The following is a 23,195-nucleotide window of genomic DNA, read 5'->3' on the forward strand; positions in this document are numbered from 1 at the left end:
TATCAAACAAAGACTTCTGTCTTAAACTCCATTTCGAAGCTCCTATGAACGCCTAGGAATCTACCTATGAGAAATGAAAATACACATCCACACGCAGACGTGCTTGCTAATGTTCAAAGTCACATGGTTCATAATGGCCAAAACACGGAAACAACCCAAAGTCCATCACTGGAGCGGAATAAACGAACATGTTATGCCAATACTAGTAAAAGGAACAAACGACTGACACGTGCTACAACACAGATGTACCTGAAAAACATGTTAAGTGAAAGCCTGATGCAAACAACTACACAGGACATGAGTTGCTTCCTGTGAAACGTCTGCAAGGCACATGTGGAAAGAGCAGGCGGGCTGCCTGAGTGGTTGCCTGTGGCTGGGCTGGGAGCGCGAATCAACTGTAGACAAGCACAGGGAACATTTGGGGTAATGGGAGTGTTCAAGAACTAGACAGTGGCGATGTCCGCACAACTCAGACATTCAGAAAATCACTGAATTGTCCTCTTACAGAGGGTGCATTTCATGGTAGCTGTTTAAAACAAAACAAAACCGCCTTAGAATGCCTTTCCTACGGTTTATTTTCCGCCCATATTTTCCCAGAGCATTCTAAAAAGGTGAACACTCAAAGCATTATTTGATCACAACTTGCAATTTGCATTGTTTCCTTCAACAATCAATAAGCCCAGGAAATTATCTAGATAAATTCTCGATGCAGTGTGAAAAGGCACACAGGGCAGGTAGGTCTTCTGTCCAACAGCATCGCCCTATCCCGGCTTCACACATAGCAAGCAGTGTCCGGCGAATCAAAGCCTGCCTTTTCCAGTCTACAGCATAGCTCAAAATCATTGTCAAATAAAGGGAAAAAACCTTACTCTTCCTACAGCAAGTGCTTCCAGCGATAAACAGAACTAAAATCTATCAGGCACTTCTTGCCTGTGCCACACATAACACATGCCTATGGCTAATTCGTGCATGGAGAATTCAAGGTGAGCTGCACAGGATGCTATATGTCAGTCCTGCGGGACAGGCATGTGCTCAATGACTTCCTGTAGGTTCATGTGACACCAGCCCTTTCTGTGTAAATACAATCAATTCCTCACAGTTTCATTAGAGGGATAAAATTAAAGAATAGAAAGCTTCACTGTGAACGAGATAAATATGTCACTCATTCACCTGCATGTGGGTGAAAACATCTACTACGTGACACCAAAAAGTGCGGAGGGAAAAAATTCCAGAGTAGAAGTCAGAAGATGTCACTTTTAACCTGCTCTGCTCCTGGGTACATAAATACATAGTATGAAAGGATTCAAATTCAAAATGACCAAGACTAATAAATATGCATTTGATGTGACTACTTTCATTCATATCTAGAATAGAGGGGACGTAAAGAGTCAAATAATTGCTGTTTAACTGCAGCCGGGGTGCTGAAGTCTCTGGAAACTCTAACCTCTGTTTAGATTGACTTCATGCTATTTACGCTTAGGTCTAAACCAAGTGAAATGTGTAGATTAACACTGTTTCCCACCATTCTTCATGTAAAGGTCAGAGGTCACGTCTGTAGCTCCCCAGCATCTTTTGAATCCCCTCTCTCTACCTGGGGACATCCCTAAGACAAAAGCCAGAATTCTATTTCCTGTTCTCACAGCCAGGGTGCACTCAGCCAGTCAGATGAACCCACACAAAACTTCACCTCAAATGACAGAAATTTGAGGGAGCAGGTCCCTAGTGGCATCTATTCCTGAAAAGGGAAAACAATGAGACAAGAGAGGGCTTGGGGATGCAGCAGCGGGCAGAGGGCCCGCCAGCAGCATCCGGCAGCCCAGGCTCACTGCACATGGTCCCAGGGTAACCAGATATTGTGTCTGACTCCAGAGCCTCAGGAAGACCATGAGAAGCCACCTGACATCCTTGAAAAGATTCCTTTTTTCAAGGAAATCAACTCACTCTAAGTGACTTGACACCGGGTGGGTTGGACACGTTGTGCCCAATTGTTACTAATCAAAGAAAAAGAAACAAAACTGGGTTTATGTGCACCGCCATACGTAAACACACAGGAATAAAATGCAGCTTTCCAACTTACTCTCCAGCCTGACGGATATATATGTTAAAGACCTCCACTTCTAGCTTTATAATTTTAGAAGTGAGGGTTAATGAAATATTAACTACTATTGAATTACCTCTGGTTGCTTATGATAAGCTCTGGACTTACAGAAGTGAAAAAAATCCTTGCTCTATTTAATTCAAGACAACTAACACAGTCTAGTCCCCCCAAGACTGAGGAAACAGAGACAGGGATCAATTCTAATCCCCTTGAGTTTCATGTTTTCTATTGGACTCTGAATCCATCATTCCAACCCTCTAGATCCTACCTCCTAAGCCTGCTTAACCCCTAAGGCCTATGCCCTCCCTTCCTATACCTCACCTTTCTCCACAGAGTTACTGAGTCAAGAGAAGGGACATGACTCTGTGCCAAGTGCCAGCCTCGCGTGAGCCTCGGCAGCCATGGCAGGAAGTGGCGTAGCACCACCTACATTAGACAGGACTACACATAGGTTCTACGATGAATATTGGTCAGATAACTGAATGAATGATTATTTGACTCTGACTTACAATAGTCTTTTAGAAATGGAGAGAACCTCGGCAACAAGCAATTCAACTGCCCTCATTCCACATCCAAGGAGCCTGTGGCACAGCCATGAAGAGAATGCACCATCCTGTTCAGAAGCAGGGCTGGGATTATATTCCTGGTCTCCCAAATTCTGGGACGCTTTCCTATTTGCTCCTTGACCAAAAACAGCTTATAAGAGATGCTTTCTTGGCCAGGTACAATGGCTCCGCCTGTAATCCCAGCAATTTGCGAGGCCAAGGCAATTGGATCCCTTGAGTCCAGGGGCTCGAGACCAGCCTAAGCAACACGGTAAAACCCTGTCTCTACAAAAAATACAAAAATTAGCTGGGTGTGGTGGCATCCACCTGTAGACCCAGCTACCTGGGAGGCTGAGACTGAGGCAGGAGGATCGCTTGAACCCGGGAGGTTGTGGCTACAGTAAGCTATGATTGTACCACTGTACTCTAGCCTGAGCAACAAAGCAAGACGCTGTCACAAAAATACAAAAAAGATATGTAATTCCTTTAAGCCTCCACAGTTGAATCAAACGTATTTTTTCATTTTATTTGGTTGCTTTTTCCTGAATCCTCCCAGAATTATTCGAAATATTCTTGTTTCTGTCAAGATGTAGTTATAACTATTACTTCAGAGAATGCATTTCAACTGTATCTTGTCCAAAAGGGGTTAAAATGATGCTGGCAGGAGAGAGCTACTTTTTCAGGATGTGGCCTCCCTGTTTTCAACAGATAATTTACTATGTCATATTTTATGGTTTTATAATAATTTTGAATGTTTTGGAAATGTTTATATTCTACATAAAAAGCGTGGAAATCTGGAGATAACACAGACATATGGGGCATAAATATATGACTGATTCACCAAGTACAATAGGATGGGGGGCAGTGTAGGAAGGCAGCAAAAGCATATGTTTTCAGAAGCAGATAAACTTAATGCTGGTTCTACTACTTACTACCTACAGAAAAAGTAAGTTAAAGTTATTCTCTCCTTCAGCAAAGGCTTACAAGTGTCTGTCTGCCAGGCATTGCTCTGAGCCCTCAGGATAGATTCAGAGCAATAGCCCTGCCTTCCTGAGGCTTCCATTCTGGCCAGGCAGGCTGTGTAGGGAGGAAGGGAGTGGTGGGTACAGATGGCAGAAATAAACAGAATGGTGAGCAGGGCACACAGCACACAACGGTGCATGAACACTGAAGTGAGGGCTAGTTATAGGCCCCAAGACAGCTGGAGCCATGGCTCTGAGTGGCAGGAAGGGACAGCAGGAAAGAAGGCTGCAGGGGGACTCTGAGCAGGAGAATGACACGATGTCTTCCTTGTACAGACTCAGATCTGACTGCTGGTCAAGAACAGACTGAAGGAGACCAGGAGTGGAAGAAGAGATCTGTTAGGAGGCTACTAAGGTAAGCCAGGCCAGTGTTATCAGTAAAAAGGGATGATGACAGTGACCCTTAATAGCAACATCCTAAGATCATCATGAGGATTAAACTAGATTAAACCCACTTTACCATGTCTGACACATAGTAAGAGCTTAATAAATGTTAAATATTATCCAGCTTTCCTAGACGTCACTGAGCCTCTTAGCATCAGTTTCCTGATCTGATAAATAGGGGTAATGAGACCTCCTACAAGACTGTCGTGAGGAATAACTTAATTACAAGGACCCTGAAGAAGAGCCAGTTCTACCTAATAAAAGTTTAAATGCATGTGTCTGTGTTTTACAAACAATGTATTACAAATTTTGTAGGCCGTGGGAAGGTACAGACAGACCCTGGCTTACAACAGTCTGACTTACATTTTTTTTTACTTTATGATGGTGTGAAAGTGATACACATTTACTAGAAAGTGTACACTGAATTTTGAACATTAGGTGTATTAAATGTATTTTCACCTTACAATATATTCAAGTTATGAACCTCATCGTAAGTTGAGGAATATCTACACAAACAAATATTCTGCAAGTCACATATGAGGCGACAACTGCTTTGCAGAATCAAACAGAACCCAATACAAAATGAGGTCTATAGTTGAAGACTCCTCACCTGAGATCCTCTGGAACGCGGCAGCATCTCATCATTACCATCCAAAGAGTTCTAAGAGCACTTCTTGGTCCCTCCACTTCCCTTGTCTCTAAGACCCAATCTATTGCCCACAACCAAGAATTCACAACTGCTCTCTTTTCTCCAGCTCTGCCACCTCTGCCCCATGAAATCATGGCAAAAGCGCCAACCCAGGCCTCCATTCTTTCTCTTGCACTTCTTCACCCCCTGGCTGAAAGCACTCTGAGTCTGCAGCACCTAGCCCATGTGTCTCTCCAGCCTCACCTCCCAGCCTCTGACTGGACAATGGTTCTGGTCCTATCCTGGCCACTCTAATAAGCAAGCCTTCTGGCAGGCTATCCTTCTACCCAGAAGGCTGCCGTCCCCACTCCTGACATGAGCTCATTCTCACCTTCTGGGCCTCAGCATACCACATCGCACTCAGAGAGGCCTTCCCAGAACATCATGCCTCCACCAGGAGCCACCCTCTGATGCCATCTATCTCAGCCACATCTCCTCGGTCATGATGATAAAGATAGCACAGGGGCTCCTTGACTGATGGTGGAGTTCCAATCCCATGAACTCATTACAAGTTGAAAACATCCTAACCTGAAAAAGCATTCAATACACCTACCCTACCAAACATCAAAGCTTAGCCTAGCCTACCTAAAAGGTGCTCAGAACACTCACATTAGCCTACAGTTGGACAAAATCATCTAATACAAAGCCTATTTTATAATAAGGTACTTAATATCACAGACAATTTATTGAATGCTATGCTGAAAGTGAAAAACAGAATGACTGTATGGGTACCACGGTCAAGTCAAAAATTATTACTGGAACCATGATAAGCCAGGTCTGTGTGTAGTTGTGAGACACGGTGTCTGCCTCTGTGATCTGTTTAGTTTCCCCACCAGAACGTCAGCTCAAAGAGGCACAGACCTCCTCTCTGTCCTTCTCCACCGCATCCTCCCACGATGACTCACACAGAGCAGGCACTCAGGAAAGCCTGCCCCTGAGAGAAGAGAGCGAAGGGAAAATGTTTCCACAGCAATGGGAACTACTCTCCACTGCACAGATGACGGAGAGAATGCAAGGAAGCTGGGAAAGGCTTCTCTGCCTTTCATCGCATTGGCTGAACTACTAAGAAGATGGGTGTTCTGAAACTCCAAACCTGAAAAAATCAAATAATCACAAAAACAAATCAAAACTCATGTAGTTAAGGTATTTTACCAAGTTAACAGGCAACTTTATTTCACTGAATGCTGCTGACCCAGTGGAACATAAACATATACATGCAACAGGCCCAAAGCAACAATACCTGCTTTCCTCTGGGGGTAGGATTGGTGAGGGAGTCATCTTAAATGCAAAACTGAAATTCCCAGCTAGGCAAATCAAGAACAAATCAGGCACCAAGTCTTCTAGTCCTCTGAGTACTGAATTTGGGGAATAAAGGTGACAACCTCCAGGTAACAATACTTTTAGAGAAAAGTGAATTTTTTAAATAAATAAAAAACTCCATTTCCACATGTATCTTTCTGTAAGTACGCCCCACGGCATGTTCAGCACAAGCTGGTAAGAATCTGGATCCTGAGTCCTAGAGTGAGATTCCCAACTTCTCAGGACTCAGGACAACACCATGATTTATTCTCTATCCTCCTTTCAAAAGGGCAGCATGTCTTGAGGAATATTTCTTAGTCCAGGCTACCACATGCAGAAGTCCTACCTCCCTCCTAAAGTCCTGCCTCCCTTCTGGAGCTGAGCATCCCTGCTCTTCCTGCCTCCCTCTCACCTTCTCAAGGACTTGGCTCCAATATTATCCTCTTTCCTGGCATATTGTAAATGTTTCCCTCTACTGGATCATTCCTATTAGCTCATAAACATGCTATCATTCCTCTCATTTAAAAATACAATAAAAACTTCCTGTGCCCATGTCCCCTCCAGCCACCATCCCATGACTCTTTCCTTTTAACAGAACTCCTCTAGATAGTCGTCTACACTGATGTTCCCACTTCTACTCTCTCTGTTTCCTCTCCCCACCACTCCAAACCTATCCAGGTCACTGACAACCACCTCTTATCAAAGCCAGCAGGAAACTCTCCAGCCAACGAAGAAGAAGAACCCCTTGGTATCTTGGTTTCCAGGCCACTAGACTCTCACTAGATTCTTCTTTCTTCAAACAGAGCCCTTTTCAATGGCATTGCTAGACCCTCCCTCCCAATGTGAATGACTTGCCAAAAGCTCCCAGGTCATTCCTCATCTCCTGCTCTTCCGTGTCCATACTGTATGCCTCAAAGATCAGCAATATGCAAATGACTCCCAAATTTACATACTTGGCCCCAACCTCTTCTTGAACCTGACCTTGAATTTCCATCCATATTCACCTTTCTCTACTCAGATGACTAATCATAAAAATAATAAGCAAAGTAAGCCTCGTTAAATACTGTCAGTCAGGTACTATTTTAGGCACTTTACATTAGCAACTCAACAACTCTGACAAGTTGCTTTTATTCTTCCTAATTTATAGATGAGAAAACTGAAGCACAGAAAGATTAGACTGCTTGCTCAAGATCATCTAGGAAATAGCTGCACAATGACCCAACCCTCGTCCTCCAGATCTGGCCCTTGAGTAGAGCTGCTGAGTTGGGCTGCCTTCCAGAGTCACAAGCTCCACATGTTCAAATCCTAACACTGGCTCTTCCCAGACTTCCCTATCTCATACCTGGCACCAACGCCAAGTCAAAAGCTGAGTTGGAAGAATCAGATTCTAGATGTGAAGAAATTTCAGAATTACTTTATTTCACTTGTATTTTCCTTTTTTGTGAAAGTGCATGAATGATATGATTTTAAAAGTCAATGCTTAGTCTAAGCTCTTTCGATGAGTATAAATGAATGCTGGGTAACAAGAAAGCATTGTGTCACAATCTAGCTGGCTACATTTTCCCTTTGTTAGCAGCATAAAAAATGATAATGCAACTTAAAAATTATGGCATCTTACAAATGCTGAAATTCAGTAAGCTGAATCTGATCTCACCACTTCCGCCCTGGTCTGAGGTGCCGGTACAGTCACCCAGCTTTCACAAAAGTCTAAATGATCTCCTTGCTGATATTCTCCTCCAGTCTGCGGTAGTGGAGGTGAAAAAAGCAAGCTGCAGTAAGGAGGTAAGGGTACATCCTGCCATTGCCACTTCCTGTGTGACCTTGGGTAAATCACTTAACCACTCTGTGCCTAGGTATTCTCCCCTATAACATGGGAATAATGATAATAATGCCTACTTTTTGGACTATCATGAGAATAAGTGAATTAATATATGTAAAGCTCTTAAAACAGCCTGGCATATCATAAGCCCAACAGCCAGAGTGGTACTTTTTAAAGATAAATCAGATCATGTCATTCCCAAGGAAGGAAGAAAGGGTCTCTTAAGGCTTCCCATCACACTTAAAATCTAAATTCCTTACCACAGCCTGTGTGCTCCAAGAGGCAGCTCTCCTCCACTCACGTCTCATTTCCTGCCACTCGCCCAGCTATCTGGCAGCAATGGCCTCCCTGAGGTGACCAGCATACTACAAGGAGGCTCAGGAACCAAGGCTTTCACCTAAGAGGTCCCTGTGCCTGAGAGGCTGCTGCTGCCGCGACCTCAGCCCAGCTCGCTCCATCCTCGTCACCTATTTGACCTTCTCTCACCTACCCTGCCTCATTTGCCCTTCCAAGCAGTCAGGACACCAGATGCTTGTTTACTGCTCTCCTCCTTCCCAAGAAAATAAACTGCTCGAGGGCAGGAACTCTCCTCATCTGAATCTCCAATACCTAGAATAGTACCTGGGCCAGGATGCATGGGTGAATGCCTGTTGGATCAATAAGCAAATGAAATAGAACCAGGTTCAAAATCACCAAACTAGAAGCAAGTACAGCTTCCATTTCACTGTACTTCCAATAAAAATACAAGGTATCTCAGAGTTACTTTCACTCCCCTTCCTGTTCCATCACAAAGACGTTAAACCTAAAACCAAAGTCACTTTTCTTTGCATATGCCTAGGACATCTTATAGGTATACAGGTGGAGAAGTGCAGCAAGCAGTACTAATCAAACCACAAAAAAAAAAAAAAAGTGATAATTTGATATTAATGGTCCTAGCCCAACAGCTGTCAAGCTATGGATGAAGCAAAACTCTGCAAATGGAAGGTACAGTAAGACCCTGCCACGAAGATCTCTGTGGGCTACCGCGCTGTCCCTGTCCACACCCGAGATAAAAAGTTGTCACCTTGGAAAGACAAGTCACTCAAGGAATAAGGAAGAAATCTTAATGATTTCACCAGACAATTTTTAATTTTCCTATTTGCTTTTCCTACCTCGCATATTATGAACATACAATATAATATGGGTTTTTTTACACTACCATTTCCAGCACAACAAACTACAGATTTGGAAATTCCTATTTTAGAAAGTTGACACAGAAAACCATTGAGTTTTCTAATAAAATTAGACCTCTCTGAGCTTTTTGGTTTCAAACTAAGCTTGATAACTTTGCTTAACTTTTTTATAGGCTGGTAAATGTGTTTAACTTCATCTATTACTCTCCAAAGTTAACTACCTCCTATCTATTTAAATTATATTACTTGATCACAGAGCTAATCACAGCATTCAAAGGAATAAAACCCAGTTCTTAAGTAAAACGTACAGCTAATAAATTTTGATAATAAATAATTAGTAGGCTTTGCTCGTACCCACGTGTAAGAATATCCACTGTAGCAATGTTTGTCATATGTTAAAACATATACAACTGCGTACATACTTTGACTCCTGCTGGGACAATACACAACTGGGTGCAGCCTTTGAACCAAGTGCCCAGGGATGGAGTGGAATGAGGTTTTACCTTTCTGTAGGTATTGCGTGCATGCTGATCTTTTTAAACCTATCAATACAAATCTACTGCTTTATGCCAGAAGCATTTTTTATCTCTACCTATCTTGTTAAGTACTGCATCTCCTAGGGCCTAAAAACAGGGAGGGCCTAGCACATAACAAGCCACAGACAAGTATTTGTCAAATGAATTAAGTTTGTTTTATGCATTCACTGGACAAATAGAAGTTAAAAAAAATTCTTATTCCAAAAATCTAAAAGAATTCAAATACTTTACAACACATAAATTCACAAAGAAGTGAAATTAGCCTCTGAGCCACGATGTTTTTTGTGGATGATGTTATCACTTCATAGCTAATCCTTCCCCCTTGGCCTCCCTGCATGAACACGTCACACCAGAGACACGTGTCATCAATTTCTCAGAGCTGGATGGATTCTCTTTAAGCCCCTGCCCCTACAGGAAGGCCTCCTTTTTTCCTTTTCAACTATAGCTTCAAATTTGACGTAGATGTAGTGGGATATACCCAGTCTTAGGAACCCTCAGACATCTAACAGGGCATCACTCACAGACAATGCACTCCTTTCAAAGCTTGTGTGAGTTCATCCTCTCCACCACAGGCAAGATATAGGCACCCAGCTCAGCCTGTCTCATCAAATATTTATCAAGCCCCTGTTGCGGCTGTCCATGCATAGTGGACCCTGCCCTCTGGAGGAACCGCGCAATGAGAGACAGTTAATTCTCTTATCCAAGAACGAACTGTATCAGCCAATCTTTTATCCTTTCTTCCTTCTCCCTTTCCCCTCTGGGAAACCCTCAGCAGGCAAAAAGGATACAGCATCTCAATCCCAAGGAAAAGATGGTCATCAAAAGACAATTAGTTTTTCTATCTCCTAGGAACAACTGCTCTTAAGACAGCGTAGTGTTTTGGAAAATGCAGCTCTGGGTGTCACCTTTCGAAGCAATAAAACATACGGCTAAATTTAAGAGGCAACAAAGAGGATTAAATACATATTTGTATTCTCAATAAAAAAAACTACGGTTCTATCATCTTAATCACGGAACTAAACGTAAAGAAACAAGTTTGATATCACGCCACTTTTCGTTACACTTCGAGAATGGAATGCAATAACGGTTAGTGTAAGAAGGAAATAAAACGCCTATATCAGAAGTAACAGCCCAAACCTGCTGCCCAAAAATATTAAGTGCGAACTAAACACCATGGTGCATATCTCCGACACAGAAATCTGGACAGGAACACACTTCAGGTTAGGTTCTCCAGCGTGTAAATTGGGACTCCAACACGTTTCAGCGTCCACAGTCCAATATGACACCTTCCCTCGCACCCATCCACCACGCAGTAATTTTCCTTCTCCTCATGTGAACATGTCAAAAGTCACCTCGGGCCCCCAACTGCCCTAGATTGCTCCCGGTCGCTGCAGACGCCCGGCACCCGCAGGAACTTCCCCGCCCCGGGCCGCCCGCGGCTCAGAGCATCCCGCGCGGACACTGCGCCCTCGGGAGGAGACGCAGGACCGTCCAGGGCGCAGCCTCGTCCCCAACGCAGTCTCCACTCCCGGGGCACAGCGTCCCCTCCTCACAAGGCAGCCTCCACGGCCCGGGCCCAGCCTCATCCCGGGGGCAGCCTGCCGCCCCCCCGCGCAGCGTCCCATGCCGGGCGCAACGTCTCCCCAGGGAAATCGCCTCCCGCCCCCAGCGCAGCCTTGTACCCGGGGCAGCCTCCCGTCCCCGGGCGCAGCCTCGTCCCCAGCGCAGCCTCCGATCTCCGGGGCACACCGTCCCCTCCCCAAAACGCAGCCTCGGTCCCCAGGGCGCAGCCTCGTCCGGACGCACCTGCCCTCCCCGCGGCGCGGCGCATCCCACGCGGACTCGGCGCCCTCGGGAGGGGACGCGGGGCCGCCCGGGGCGCAGCCTCCTCTGGGGGCCGAGCGCCGGAGCAGACGGGCGCCCCGGGAGGGTGGATGCGAGGCGGTGCCGGGGCAGCCTCGCCTCCCCACAGGCGCCCTCCGCTCCCGGGACGGCCCGCAGCCCCGTCCCCGCCGCCAGCCCCTGCCCGGCGCTTACATAAACGCCGCCGCCGCGGGGTCCGGAGCCCGCGCCCGCCCGAGCCGCCGCGGCCCCGCGCCGCCCTCACCTCAGCCGCAGCCGCGCCGCGCTTGGTCCTCCGCACGCGCGCCCCAGGCTCCGGCCGCAGTCCCGCGCCGGGCGGCGTTCTGCCTCGTCGGCTGTGCGCAGCGGCGCGGCGTCGCCGTAGCCTCGCGCGGTCCGGAGCCCCGGCCGCCGACCTGGCCGCTTGGCAGCCGATGCCGCCGCCGCCACGGCCGCCTCAGCGCCTCAGCCCGGCCGCCGGCGGCTCCGCCCCCTCCCCGCCCCCGCCCGCCCGCCAGGGCGCGCGCACGCCGAGGGGCGGGGCCGGCGCAGCGACGCCGGACGTGCGCGCGCTCGCGCGTCCCTGTCTGTGGTAGGCAGTCGCGGCTGTGGCGTCTGCCCTCGCGACCACCTGCGGCGGACGGGCGCTGGCCGGTGAGGCTGGAGCGCGGCCGGAGCTGAGAGACCGCAGCTAGGCGGCACCGGAGCGTGGGGCGGGGGAGCGGGACTGGCCTGGCGTCGCGGCGCCGCCCGCCCGAGCACGGCTGAGGAGACCCTGCCCGCCTTCGTGTCCTCCTCTGGGTGCGCGGCTGCTGCGTTTTGGGGACGGGGTCTCACTGTCGCCCAGGCTGGAGCGCGGTGGCCCGATCTTGGCTCACTGCAGCCTCGGCCTCCCGAGCTCACGCGATCCTGCCGCCTCAGCCTCCCTGCTAGCTGGGACCGCAGGCGCCCCGCGCCAGGCGATTGGCGTTTGCGTTTTGCGGAGGTGGCGTCTCGCGGTGTTGCCCAGGCTCCCGGCTCCCGGGCCCACGCGCTCCTCCCTGCAGCGGGCGCCGCCCCGCCAGGCCCCCGCCGAGCCGCCCCTGCTTCCCCCGCTCCCGGAGTTGTCTGGGACGCGCGGGGCCCGCCCCGCATTGGATCAGGGCTGGGGGCCGGCGGGGGTCGCGTCTGTCCCGCTGGCTCCCTCTCCCCGCCCGTCATCCTCACTGTAGACTCGGGGAGAACCGGGTCGTGCGCGGCCCAGGACCCCGGACACGGCTCCCTCCGTACTGACACCAGCAGCTGCTCCCAATTACCAATGTTTAGGTGATGGTGGTTTTGTTTGATTTTTTTTGTTTGTTTTAGGTTGATAGTAAAAGCATTTAAAGCTTTTTTTTTTTTTTTTTTTTTTTTTTTTTACGGCATATGCAATAGACTTACTCCTCGATTTGTCTATATTTACTGACTGTGCCACAGTTATACCAAGAAATGTTTACACAGATGATGATAAGCATATGTAGAGATGCAACGTTTTCACAGACCAGAATAACCAGCTCCAGGCTGCAGTTCTCTACACAAAGATAAAGTTTGTTGGGCAGACTCCTGACTGCGGTGACCTGAGCCCAGAGGAGCAGCCGGGGGCGATGGGCAGAGCCGGGTGTGGACAAGCGGGTGGGTCCTGCACCTGGGTGGGGAAAGCAGCAGGCTCCAGGGTCAAGTTGAGGTTGTGCTAGCCCTGGCCTCCAGACCTCAGGCGGCCCACTCTGCCCTCGCCTGTTTCCTCTCTTGTAAAGTGGGGAGTAAGAGACCATCACAAGCCAGGGATGGGGTGGCACAAACTGTGATCTCAGCCACTCTGGAGGCTGGGTCGGGGAGTGGAGGGGTCACTTGTGTCTCAGAGCTGGAGCTGTGGTGTGCAAGGCCCGCACCTGTAAATGGCCACTGCACTCCGGCCTGGGCAACACTGAGACCCTGGCTCTGAAAAACAACAAAACTTAAAAGATGAACACAGATGAAATATGGGAGCCTGGTATGTAGTAAGCACTCCACAGGTGTCAGCCGCCAGCCTTCAGTCCAGGACAGGTCAGGGGGAGGCCTGCAGTCTGCGACAGGCTGCCGGCTTCCATCACTGCCTGGTGGAAAACAAGCCTGTCTTTGGGGCCCACCAGCTAACAAGTGAGCCCTTCACCCCATCTGAAGGCAAAGCACCCAAAGGGGCAACCATGGGCGACTAAATAAAAATCAAGACTCCTGGGACGCCTTCTGAGGACACATTCTTAGTAAAGAGATACGTGGATGAGGACGTTGTGTGTATTTCTGTGTAACAGGCCACCCCAAACCTCAGAGGGCGAAAACCTCTCTTCACTGCTCATGACCCTGTGGGCCTGCAGCTTGAACCAGTTCAACTGGGACAGCTTGCCTCGGCTCCATGGGGTGTCTGCTGGACCCACTTATGGGCAGGGGCCCTCTGGCAGATCCGGGCCACGTGTCACCCACCCACCGCAGGCTGGTCGGGCCTCCCTCCCATGGTGGCTGGGCTCCATCGGCAGCAAGAGAAAGCAAATCCCCATGGTGCTTCCCTCCATCTCCCCAGGAGAAGCAGGTGAGATGGCCAGGGCCTGAGTGGATGTGAGGGACTGTGTAGGAGACGGGCACAGGAAGCATGGTTCATCAGGACGGGCACTCCAACAGTCTTCCACAGGCCTTCGCTGAGGTGCGGATTGGTATAGGGAACACAGGGGAACTCCCCAGAATGGAGGCTGCTTATGCAAGTTTCAGCTTGTTCTTTTTCTCCCTCCAGAGCAGCGGAGAGCAGATGGCGGCCAAGGCCGGGACCCTCTGCTGCTCCCACGGGCCTCTCAGGCGGCTCTGCAGGACCAGCCAGCAGCCTCTGATTCTCCCTTCCTATTCCACGGCCTCAGATGCCATCCTTTCCACAGAGACAGTTTCTGTCGTGACACTCTCCCTGACTTGGAGGAATGGCACTCCGAACACTCCTCTTGGTGCTGATGTCAGGGACGAAAGCAGTTTCCAGTCGCCGGGGGCCAGGACACGGCATTCCCAGCTGTTGTGGAGCATGAAGCACCAGGATGCCCATTTGGGTGGCTGTTGAGATCAGGCTCTTTGAGAAGGAATCCTGTGGTCGACTGAGGAGGCCCAAAGAAATTTCGAGGACATCTCAGCCATCCATCCCCTGTTCACTGTGGAGGTCGAACACCAAGGTTTCTGGAGGGGGACCCTGGGTCTCCACAGAACTGCTGGCAACCATCTACTTCCCGGCCTTCCGTGCCCGCCCCACCTCTGTTCTGTTGTTTACCGTCTCCTTTGTGGGAATTATGGAATAAACGATCATTTTGGTGTCCTGGAAAATAAACCTGATGCTGGAGGGCTTGAGTGTAGGAATCCCGCTGGGCTCCCTCTGTCTGCCCCAGGAGTTAGGCTTTGCAGAAGCATGTGAGACATCAACCACTATGAAATGTGGTCTACACAGCATCAAAAAATCCATTTCACCACATTTTCCCTTCAGTGCAGTTAAATGGCATGACCTTGTGACTGCCCCCACGAGAAGAATTAAAAGTTACACCGGCCCTGCCAAAGCCTACAGGACACAGTGGCACAAAAGGATTTCCATGATCTTAGGATATAGACCCAGACTGACTCGACAGATTAAGTGGATTTCAAACTGTGATCTCAAGCCTTCTGGGAACTGCCAGAAAGGAGGGGAAGGTGCCGAGTGGCCCAGCTGCCCAGCCTGTTCACACACTGGGCTTTCCAAAAGGAGGGGAAGGCGCCAGCCTCACAGTGGCCCAGCTGCCCAGCCTCTTCACACACTGGGCTTTCAGTTGAAGAGAGTGTTCAAAGCTTACACATGTAAATACCACTGATCTGTGAACCCCCTTCCTGTCATGCCCAGGGACTGGCAGACTGTGGCTAGAAGGGTGGGACCAGAGGGGTGGGTCACGTGACCTGCGCACGGGTGTGCTGGCCTCCCTGGGCCTTGGTGGCCAGGACAGCCTCCCTTTCCCTTTCCAGCCACACAGGGCAATCCGTGTGGATTTCTGTCTCCCCAATTACAGAGCGTGCTGCCAACCTGCTGTGTTGAGATTGGCCTGGTCTTGGTCCTGGTGTCCTAGGGCTGATGACTGACCACAGCCTTTGTGCTTTTGAAGCCCATTTGACTATAGTCCTTGTGTACAACTAAAAATGTAGCTTTGAACAATCTTGCTTTGTTTTATTTAATTCTGTCCAATCTATTTGAGAAAGGACACTCACAGGTACTTTTTAGATTGTAGCCTAAAGTGGATTATTGATTTCCTTGTTTCTCAAACATCAGGAGGAGCATAAAACTGCTAATAAGAGGTGACCAATATTTGGTGATACCATGATTTCAGACATATTAATTTTGCCCTATATTTTAAAAATAAAATAAAAAGACATGAGACTGGAGGAGCAAAAACCAGATGGTGCCAAACCGTTCGGTCAACAGCTGCCATGGTGGTGGAAACCGTGTGTGAGGCCCGACCAGCTCACAATGTACCACCGTCTCTGGGACAACTCCCATCTTCCACAGTGATGCAGCAGGAGCGGTCTGTCTGTGACAGGCACACAGCCCCCCCACCCCACCCCCGGACTCCAGGACCTCAAGTGGAATTCTGACTCCCAGGATGGCCCTGAGCACTTAGAGCTGTCATTGAGACAATTGTGAGTCTCTCTTTGTGCCTAGGCCTGAAAGGTTTAAATCCAGCACAGTTAGGATGGTCTCCGTCACTTGCCAGCCTAAAGAGAGAAAACGGTTAGACACACAGGGGCAGGCGAGACAGGACAATCTGATGGCCTTTCAGCGCCACAGGCAGTCTCCTGTGCATGGGTCAACATGTGGCCAGGAAGATGTCTTTGCTTCAGGGGCATTCACGTTCTAGTGGGGAGATGGCATCAGGGAGCAGCGCAATGTGTTAATTGGGACACCATCCAGGGCAGGAAGAGAGGTGTGACAGTCAGTGCGGACCTGGCTGTGCCATGCAGCACCGGCCAAGTTGTTTGGCCTGTCTGAGCCTGTTCTACATCCAGAAGAGGGAGACGATGGGTGGAAAGGCTCCAGTGGTGATGGACAAATGCAGGCTCCTAATGGAGAGGCATGTGAACGGTTGCAGGAGTCCAGGGCGCTGCAGCTGTACTGCTCAGGTGTGTCGGAGCAAGCTGCAGGAAGCTGCACTGAGCCTTGGAGGATGAGAAGGCACTGGTGGCAGGAGTGCCCGTGGCAGAGGAAAAAGCACTTCCATGACACGTGAAGTTGGAGAAGAGAGGAGGTTTCTGCCACCCTTGGTCAGAAGAGTCCTCCTGATTGGGCCACTTTGCACTCTGTAGAGAACAGGCAAAGGGAATGTGCTGCGTGGTTAAATCAGAGGTGGGCAGGCTAAGCCTGGGCCCAATGGTGTCCGGTCAGCAGCTAAGAATGAATATTAAACATGTAAAGTGTTGGGGTGGGTGGGGGGTTATGAAGAATACATGCAGTGGGCTTCTGTGGCCGGCAGAGCTGTAGATCTTTGCCATCTGGCCCTTTACAGAGAAAGGCAATCCCTGGTTTAGCCAAAGAGGGCCTAGCTCTGGAACTGGGAGTTAGAGCAGCTGCCATTGAAGTGCATAGACTGTCTGGGAGTGGGAGAAACACAACCCAATCAGCACCGCGGGTGAAGGGATGGGGGCTCTGACGTACCCGGTGGTGTCTGCCTAGAGCTCAGGCATGCTTGTAGCTTCCGTGCAGAAGACTTCCATCAGGTGTTGACAGTGGAATTGGAACGAGTTAAGAGGCTTTTGGAATTAGACTCAACAGGACTTAGTGATGGAGTCACTAGAGGGGTCTGGGGAGGGGAAGCATCAGGGCTTACCCAGGATCCTGGCTTGCACATATCAGTGGGTGATGGTGCTCTGGGATGACACGGGGGATGGGGAGAAGAAACCAGGCATTCCTTTTGGGTGCCTTAAGTTTGCAGTGCCTACAGGATGTCTGAGTGGCTGTGTTAGGAAGACAGCTACGTACGAAAGACTGATGTCCGGAGAGGAGAGCCGTGCTGGAGATGGACACTTGAAACCCTTGAAAATAGAAGATGTCACCGATCCCCTAAAGAGAGGGTGGAGAAAGGAAAGAAGGGAACCTGGCACCAGACCTGAAGAGCCTCAGCCTGGCATTAGAGGTGAGCATAGAAAGAGAAGGGAGCGTGGGAGGCAGGAAGGTCCAGCGAGGCAGGAGAGAAAAGGCAGAAGCGTGTTTCTCTGGAGGCCGAGGCAGGGAGACTGCTTGAGGCCAGGAGTTGGAGGCTTCAGTGAGCTAATACCTCACACAGCTTGTATTCTTTTATGTCTCGATTCTTTCACTTAATCATGGATAAAGAGTGGAAAGGGAGACATAAATATGGTTACATACAGCCGAAGTCTTAGATCTAATTAAAATTCAGCAAGATTACTGAGTATAAAATTGACACACATGCACACACCCCCAAAATGATTTCTATATATCAGCAGCAAACAACATGTAATTTGGAAGATGATGCTGTTTACAACAGTAACAAAAGTATGAACTAAAAATAAATCAAAAAGAAGTACATGATCCTTAAGGAGAAATTCATATTTAAAAATTACTAAAAGAGCGGGCAAATATAGACACACCAAACACCTCAAATTCTTTGTGGGATGAGTATAAATACATAAATCAAACAAAATTAGCAGCTTCACCAACTTCTTTTGAATGATACCAGATTTTTAAAATAAATCAGATGCAAAAACAGTATGGCTCCTGGTAACATATTACTCTAAAATAATGAACTAGAGCTAGGAAAAGGAGATTTTTTTTTCTATTTTGCTGAGTTATGTCTTATTTATTATGTTAGCAGTCTTTCCTGAGAAGCTAAAAGGTAATTAGCAACTGAAGCCAGGCAAGAGGCGGAGGAGGGAGGGCGTGGGCAGGCTGTGCTCTCTGCTGTATCTCCAGGAGCTGTTCTGGTGGGGATGGAGGCTGGAGGCTGAGCCTAAGTGCAGTTGGGTTAGTGACAAATTAGATGGCTCATGTGGTTATTTAAAGCCGTCTCTCTAGGGAACTTTCAACTACCATATATTCAAGATCTTGCAGTTGATAGTTTTAAACTGGAATCTCAGGGACTCGGGTTGACTGTTACCTATACAAGTCGCTCAGGGATACAGCAGCTGTGAGCGGTGGTGTGAAAAGTGACCATCACTGCGTATTTTCAAGCTTTTTTAAAGTATAATGCATACACCGAAAAGTATCCGTGTCGTAAGTGTACATCTCAACACGTTAGCCCAACGTGGACACAGCTGTGAAACCTCCACCAGGGCAAGCAGCGGAACGTGACCACCTCGGAGTGTCCGGCATGCCCCTCCGCAGCCACAGCTGCCTCTGGGCCTTGAAGATAACCTCTACCCTGACTCCTACCTCCGCAGATTGGTTACGCCTGTTTTTGCTTCGCATAAGTGACATCACACAGCATGTATTCTTTTGTGTCTTGATTCTTTCACTTGATGGTATGTTCATGAGTTCCATCAACCTGTGCCTCTGTGAACCTTCTCATACTCCTCTCTCAGTGCACGTGTGTATATGTTTCTGTTGGGTTGTGTACCAGGTCACAGGAGACACATAGGTCCCACTCTAGAGGGCACACTGATTTACCAAAGTGTTGAGCCACTTTATACTCCTACCAGCAAGCGAGGAGCTTTCCAGCTGCTTCCTGTCCACATCAACAGTTGATGTTGACACTTTGGCCACCCTGGAGGGTGGTGGTGGTTTCTCACGGTGGCTTTAATCTGTAGTTCACTAATGACCAGTGAGGTTGAGCATCTTTATATGTTCTTATTTTTCCACATACACATCCTTTCTGGTGAAGAAGCCACAAGTTTTCTTTATTATTTATTTGTAGAAGTTATTTATATATTCCAGACCCAAACTCTTGGCAGATATATGTGTTGCAAATACCTTCTCTCACTCTGTGTCTTGCATTTCCATAATCACAATGGAGTCTTTTGTTATACAGGAGTTCTTAATTTCAATGTGATCCAATTTATCTACCTTTTTTCTATGGTTAGGGTTTTTTTGTGTCCAGTTTAGAAAACTCAGCTACTCCATGGTCATGAAGGAATGCTTGTTATCTTTTGGAAGGTTTATTGTTTCAATTTTCAAATTTAAAGGACAATTCACCAAGAATTGTTTTTCTGTGCAGTGTGAGGTAGGGGTTCAGAGTCAGTCCATCAGTGTTGTCTGTGTTTGATGTCCAGTTGACCTAGCACCGTTTACTGACATGATTTCCCTTCTCCCTGCTGCTCTGCTGCAGTAGCTTTGTTGTAAATTAAGCATCCATATAGGCATGGGTTGTTGTTTTTTTCTGAACTATTTTGTTAGGTGCTGAGGACTGGCCTTGAACTGCTATTTCCTGTCCTAATTACTGAAACTTTCTTAAGAGTCTTCTTTTGACACCATAGAATCACAGTTCTATGCAGTTTTTTTGTTTTTCAAAATTTTCTTGGTTATACTTGGTATTTCGCGTTTTCATTTAAATCTTTCAATTAGCTTATCAGTTTCCTCAAAATATTCTGCTAGAATTTTTATTAGACTTGCATTGAAGCTATAGATCATTTGGTGAGAATAGATATTCTCACAATATTGAGTGCTCCAATTCATGTTTAGCCATACATTGATTTAAATATTCTCCAATTGTTCTCATTATATTCTAGTCTTCTGTGTAGATATTACACACTTAGTCCATTAGATTTATTCCCAGACTTTTGGTGCATTGGATGATCAATTTAAAATGTTCCCTATTTGTATTTTGTAACCACTGGTTTCTGGTTTATTTAGAATGCAATTGATCTTTGTATATTGACCTTGTACCAGTAGTCTTTCGAGATTCACTTAATAATTTCAATAGTTATCTGTAGATTATATTGGGTTTCTTACATACATATCATTTTGTTTGTGAATAATCACTTTTTCATTTTTTCCTTTCCAGTCATTTTATCCTTTATTGCTTTCTTCTTGGCTTACCTCACCGGTTGCTGCTGAAAAGAAGTGTTAGTGGTGAGCATCCTTATTTTTTTCCTGACCTCAGGGGGGACACTTTCAATATTTCACCAGTAAGTGTGAGATCTGTGGTAGGATTTTTAAATATAGATCCCCGCAATGAGATCAAGGAAGCTCCCTTCTATCTCTTCTTTACTAAGAGTTTCTTTTCCTGAATGCATGCTGAGTTGTATCACATTCTTTCTTCTGCATTTATTGAGATGATAGTATGATTTTTCTGCTTCATTATGTTAATACAGTGAATTAAGTTGATTAAAGTTTAAATGTTATACCAAATTGCATTTCTGGAAAAAGCCCAACTTGGAAAGAGCCGAGGAGATACCCCAGGATCCTTCTAGCAAATCCCCCTCTCTGCTTGCCCACCCACCTTGCTTCAAGGACAAGGAGTGGAAGAAATAAGGAAAATGGTGAAGAAGGCCAGGTCTCAGGGCTCCACCTGGCCATGCTGTGGCCTAAGGCATGTGGCAGGGGGGACTTTTGTGACTTGGCTGGGGGTGGTGAGGGGCTGCTGTGGCCTAGGTGGTGGGGAGTCTGTGGCCTGGGTACGGGGCCATTGCTGACTACTGTGGCCTGGTCCCCCTCCCCAGCTGCATCCTGGCCGTGGGGGGCTGCTGTGGCCTGGCCCTGCCTAGCAGATGAGAGGCTCCAGGCCTCATTTTCTGTTGAGTGCATGGAGACAGCTCTGGTTGATGTGAGACCAGGTCACTTACTGGACATGGGTCCCTTCCTTGGGCTTCAGTCTCCTCATCAGAGAGGCTACTGTAAAGTCATGAGTCAACAAAATGTCCCTCAGGCAAACTGTGTAAAAAGAAAGTATAAACTAAACATTAAATATCCCATCAGCCACAGAAATGTGAGGCACCGTTCCCGCCTGCACTGAGGTTCAGAGACTCGCCCTTCCCCAGCACCATCCACTGTGGGGTGCGGCGCTCAGTGTTTGCCAGCAGCCTAAGGTCTTCAAGGGGAAAAGTCTCTCTGTCATCCTATGCTGACCACCACGGGGACTTGTGATGGAGCTACTCATCAGTTCTTCGGCCAGTCTCTTTTCAGGGGGAAGGGTCTCCCGACTGTCATCAATGCCTCAGGGGACGGAGGGGAGGGAGGGCACATCTGGAGGGGTACAACCCCAGATGGCCCCACGAGAACCAGGAGGGGCCCTGGTGGCAGCAGGAGTTCAGGCCCAGGAACAGGTCCCAGGCTCCCTCTTGTCCCAGCTCCTTCCCAGACCTCCTGGGAACACAGCACACATTCCAGAGAGATGAGAGCAGTCATAGTCTATGCGGGTTTGCTTGAATGGCATACAATATAAGCCCACCTATTTTTGCTTTCTAGAATTCCACTTCTATTTTTGGTGGAATATGAAAGCTTTGACTATTTCCCAAAGTGGAAAAACACATATTTTTCCTTGACTGTCTGGTAATATCTTTGTTGCTCATTAAATAAATGCATTCGGTCTGCATGGGTGCTCAGTGAAGCCCCTTCCCGATCCCCTGAGCACGAGCTGGCTGTGTGCACCACACACAGATCCTTTCTCAAGCTCTCCTGCATTTTATTTATTAAAGCTTCAGCACTTCACACATATCCTAGTGGGTAGATCTGAATAAGGGCATCAGATGTGCCCACCACTCTGCAGCTAAGGACTGTAGAGAAGCCTCTCCATGAGGATTCCAGTGCTTAGGTCCCAGGCCCCACCCCTCATGTATCTCTAAAATAGAAGAGGAGGAGGGTGAGGGAGAGGAAGAAGACGGGTGGGAGGGTAGGAGGAAGGGGAGGGGCACTTCCACCCCTTCCACTGCCTTGAGGATGTGTGCGGTGGACACATGGTGACTATGGAAGGAATACACCTACCTGAGCTCACCCCCACCAGCATATTAGCCTCCATTACAACCACTAATTCTTTTGGTATTTTGCAACAGGGTTTCACTCCGTTGCCCAGGCTGGAGTGCAGTGGCACAACCATGGCTCACTGGAGCCTCCACCTGCCCACTCAACCAATCCTCCCACCCCAGTCTCTGCAGTAGCTTGAGACCACAGGTGCACACCACCACACCCAGCTAATTTTTTCATTTTTATTTTTTGTAGAGACAAGGTCTCCTTATATTGCCCAGGTTGGTGTCAAACTCCTGGGTTTAAGTGATCCTCCCATCTTGGCCTCCCAAGGTATTGGGATTACAGGTGTGGGCCACTGCACCAGGGCTTAGTGGGTCTATTTCTTGACTCTTTATTCTGTTCCATTGATCTGTTTGTTTTGCTTCCCACAGACACCACATTGTCTTGAATCCTATAGCTTAAGAAAAAGACACTGGTGTCATTCTTGCAGACTCTGTGCAGGATTGTTTGCCCTGTTCCAAGTTCTTTGCCTTTCCATTAAACTTTTAGGATCAGCTGGTCAATTTCTACAATAAAGCCTGCTGGAATTTTTACTAAAATAATATTGATCTTTCAGGAAGGATGGACAGCTTTATAATACTGAATCTTCCAATCCATGATCATGGTATATCCCTCTGTCTCAGTACATTCCGGCAGCTATAACAAAGCATCTTTGACTGGATGGCTTACAAACAACAGAAATCTATTTCTGGCAGTTCTGGAGGTTGAGAAGTTCAAGATCAAGGTGTCTGGTGAAGGCTCAGGCTCCCCAGCCTCTGGCTCCAGAACTTATACCCTTTGCCTGGTGTTCTCAGGCCTTTGGTTTGGACTGAGGGTTTTACCATCAGCTTCCCTGGTTC

General features: G+C 48.0%; 1 protein-coding gene and 1 long non-coding RNA gene across 7 annotated transcripts in view; one reads left to right on the plus strand and one right to left on the minus strand.

The window, feature by feature from the left end:
* ADARB1 (adenosine deaminase RNA specific B1) overlaps positions 1-11,867 on the minus strand; it is a 139,563-nt gene extending 127,696 nt beyond the window's left edge. For 3 of the 4 annotated variants that reach the window (XM_030915062.1, XM_030915061.1, XM_030915054.1), the window contains exon 1: positions 11,671-11,867. The gene's annotated coding sequence lies outside the window, so the exon portion shown is untranslated. The remainder of the gene's footprint in view (positions 1-11,670) is intronic. The other variant, XM_030915055.1, reaches the window with a different exon arrangement.
* A 122-nt stretch (positions 11,868-11,989) lies between these two features.
* Positions 11,990-15,597, plus strand: LOC104667614. 3 transcript variants are annotated; one of them, XR_004052930.1, is made up of 3 exons: positions 11,990-12,710; positions 13,978-14,097; positions 14,163-15,597. It is a non-coding gene; the product is annotated as an uncharacterized LOC104667614 (long non-coding RNA). The 3 variants fall into 3 exon arrangements; XR_004052928.1 differs by lacking the exon at positions 11,990-12,710 and having other exon boundaries at positions 12,818-14,097; XR_004052929.1 differs by lacking the exon at positions 11,990-12,710 and having other exon boundaries at positions 12,818-14,097; positions 14,185-15,597.
* The last annotated feature ends 7,598 nt before the right edge of the window (positions 15,598-23,195 follow it).

The sequence above is a fragment of the Rhinopithecus roxellana genome, chromosome 13, assembly GCF_007565055.1.
Source record: "Rhinopithecus roxellana isolate Shanxi Qingling chromosome 13, ASM756505v1, whole genome shotgun sequence".
Lineage (NCBI taxonomy): Eukaryota > Metazoa > Chordata > Mammalia > Primates > Cercopithecidae > Rhinopithecus > Rhinopithecus roxellana.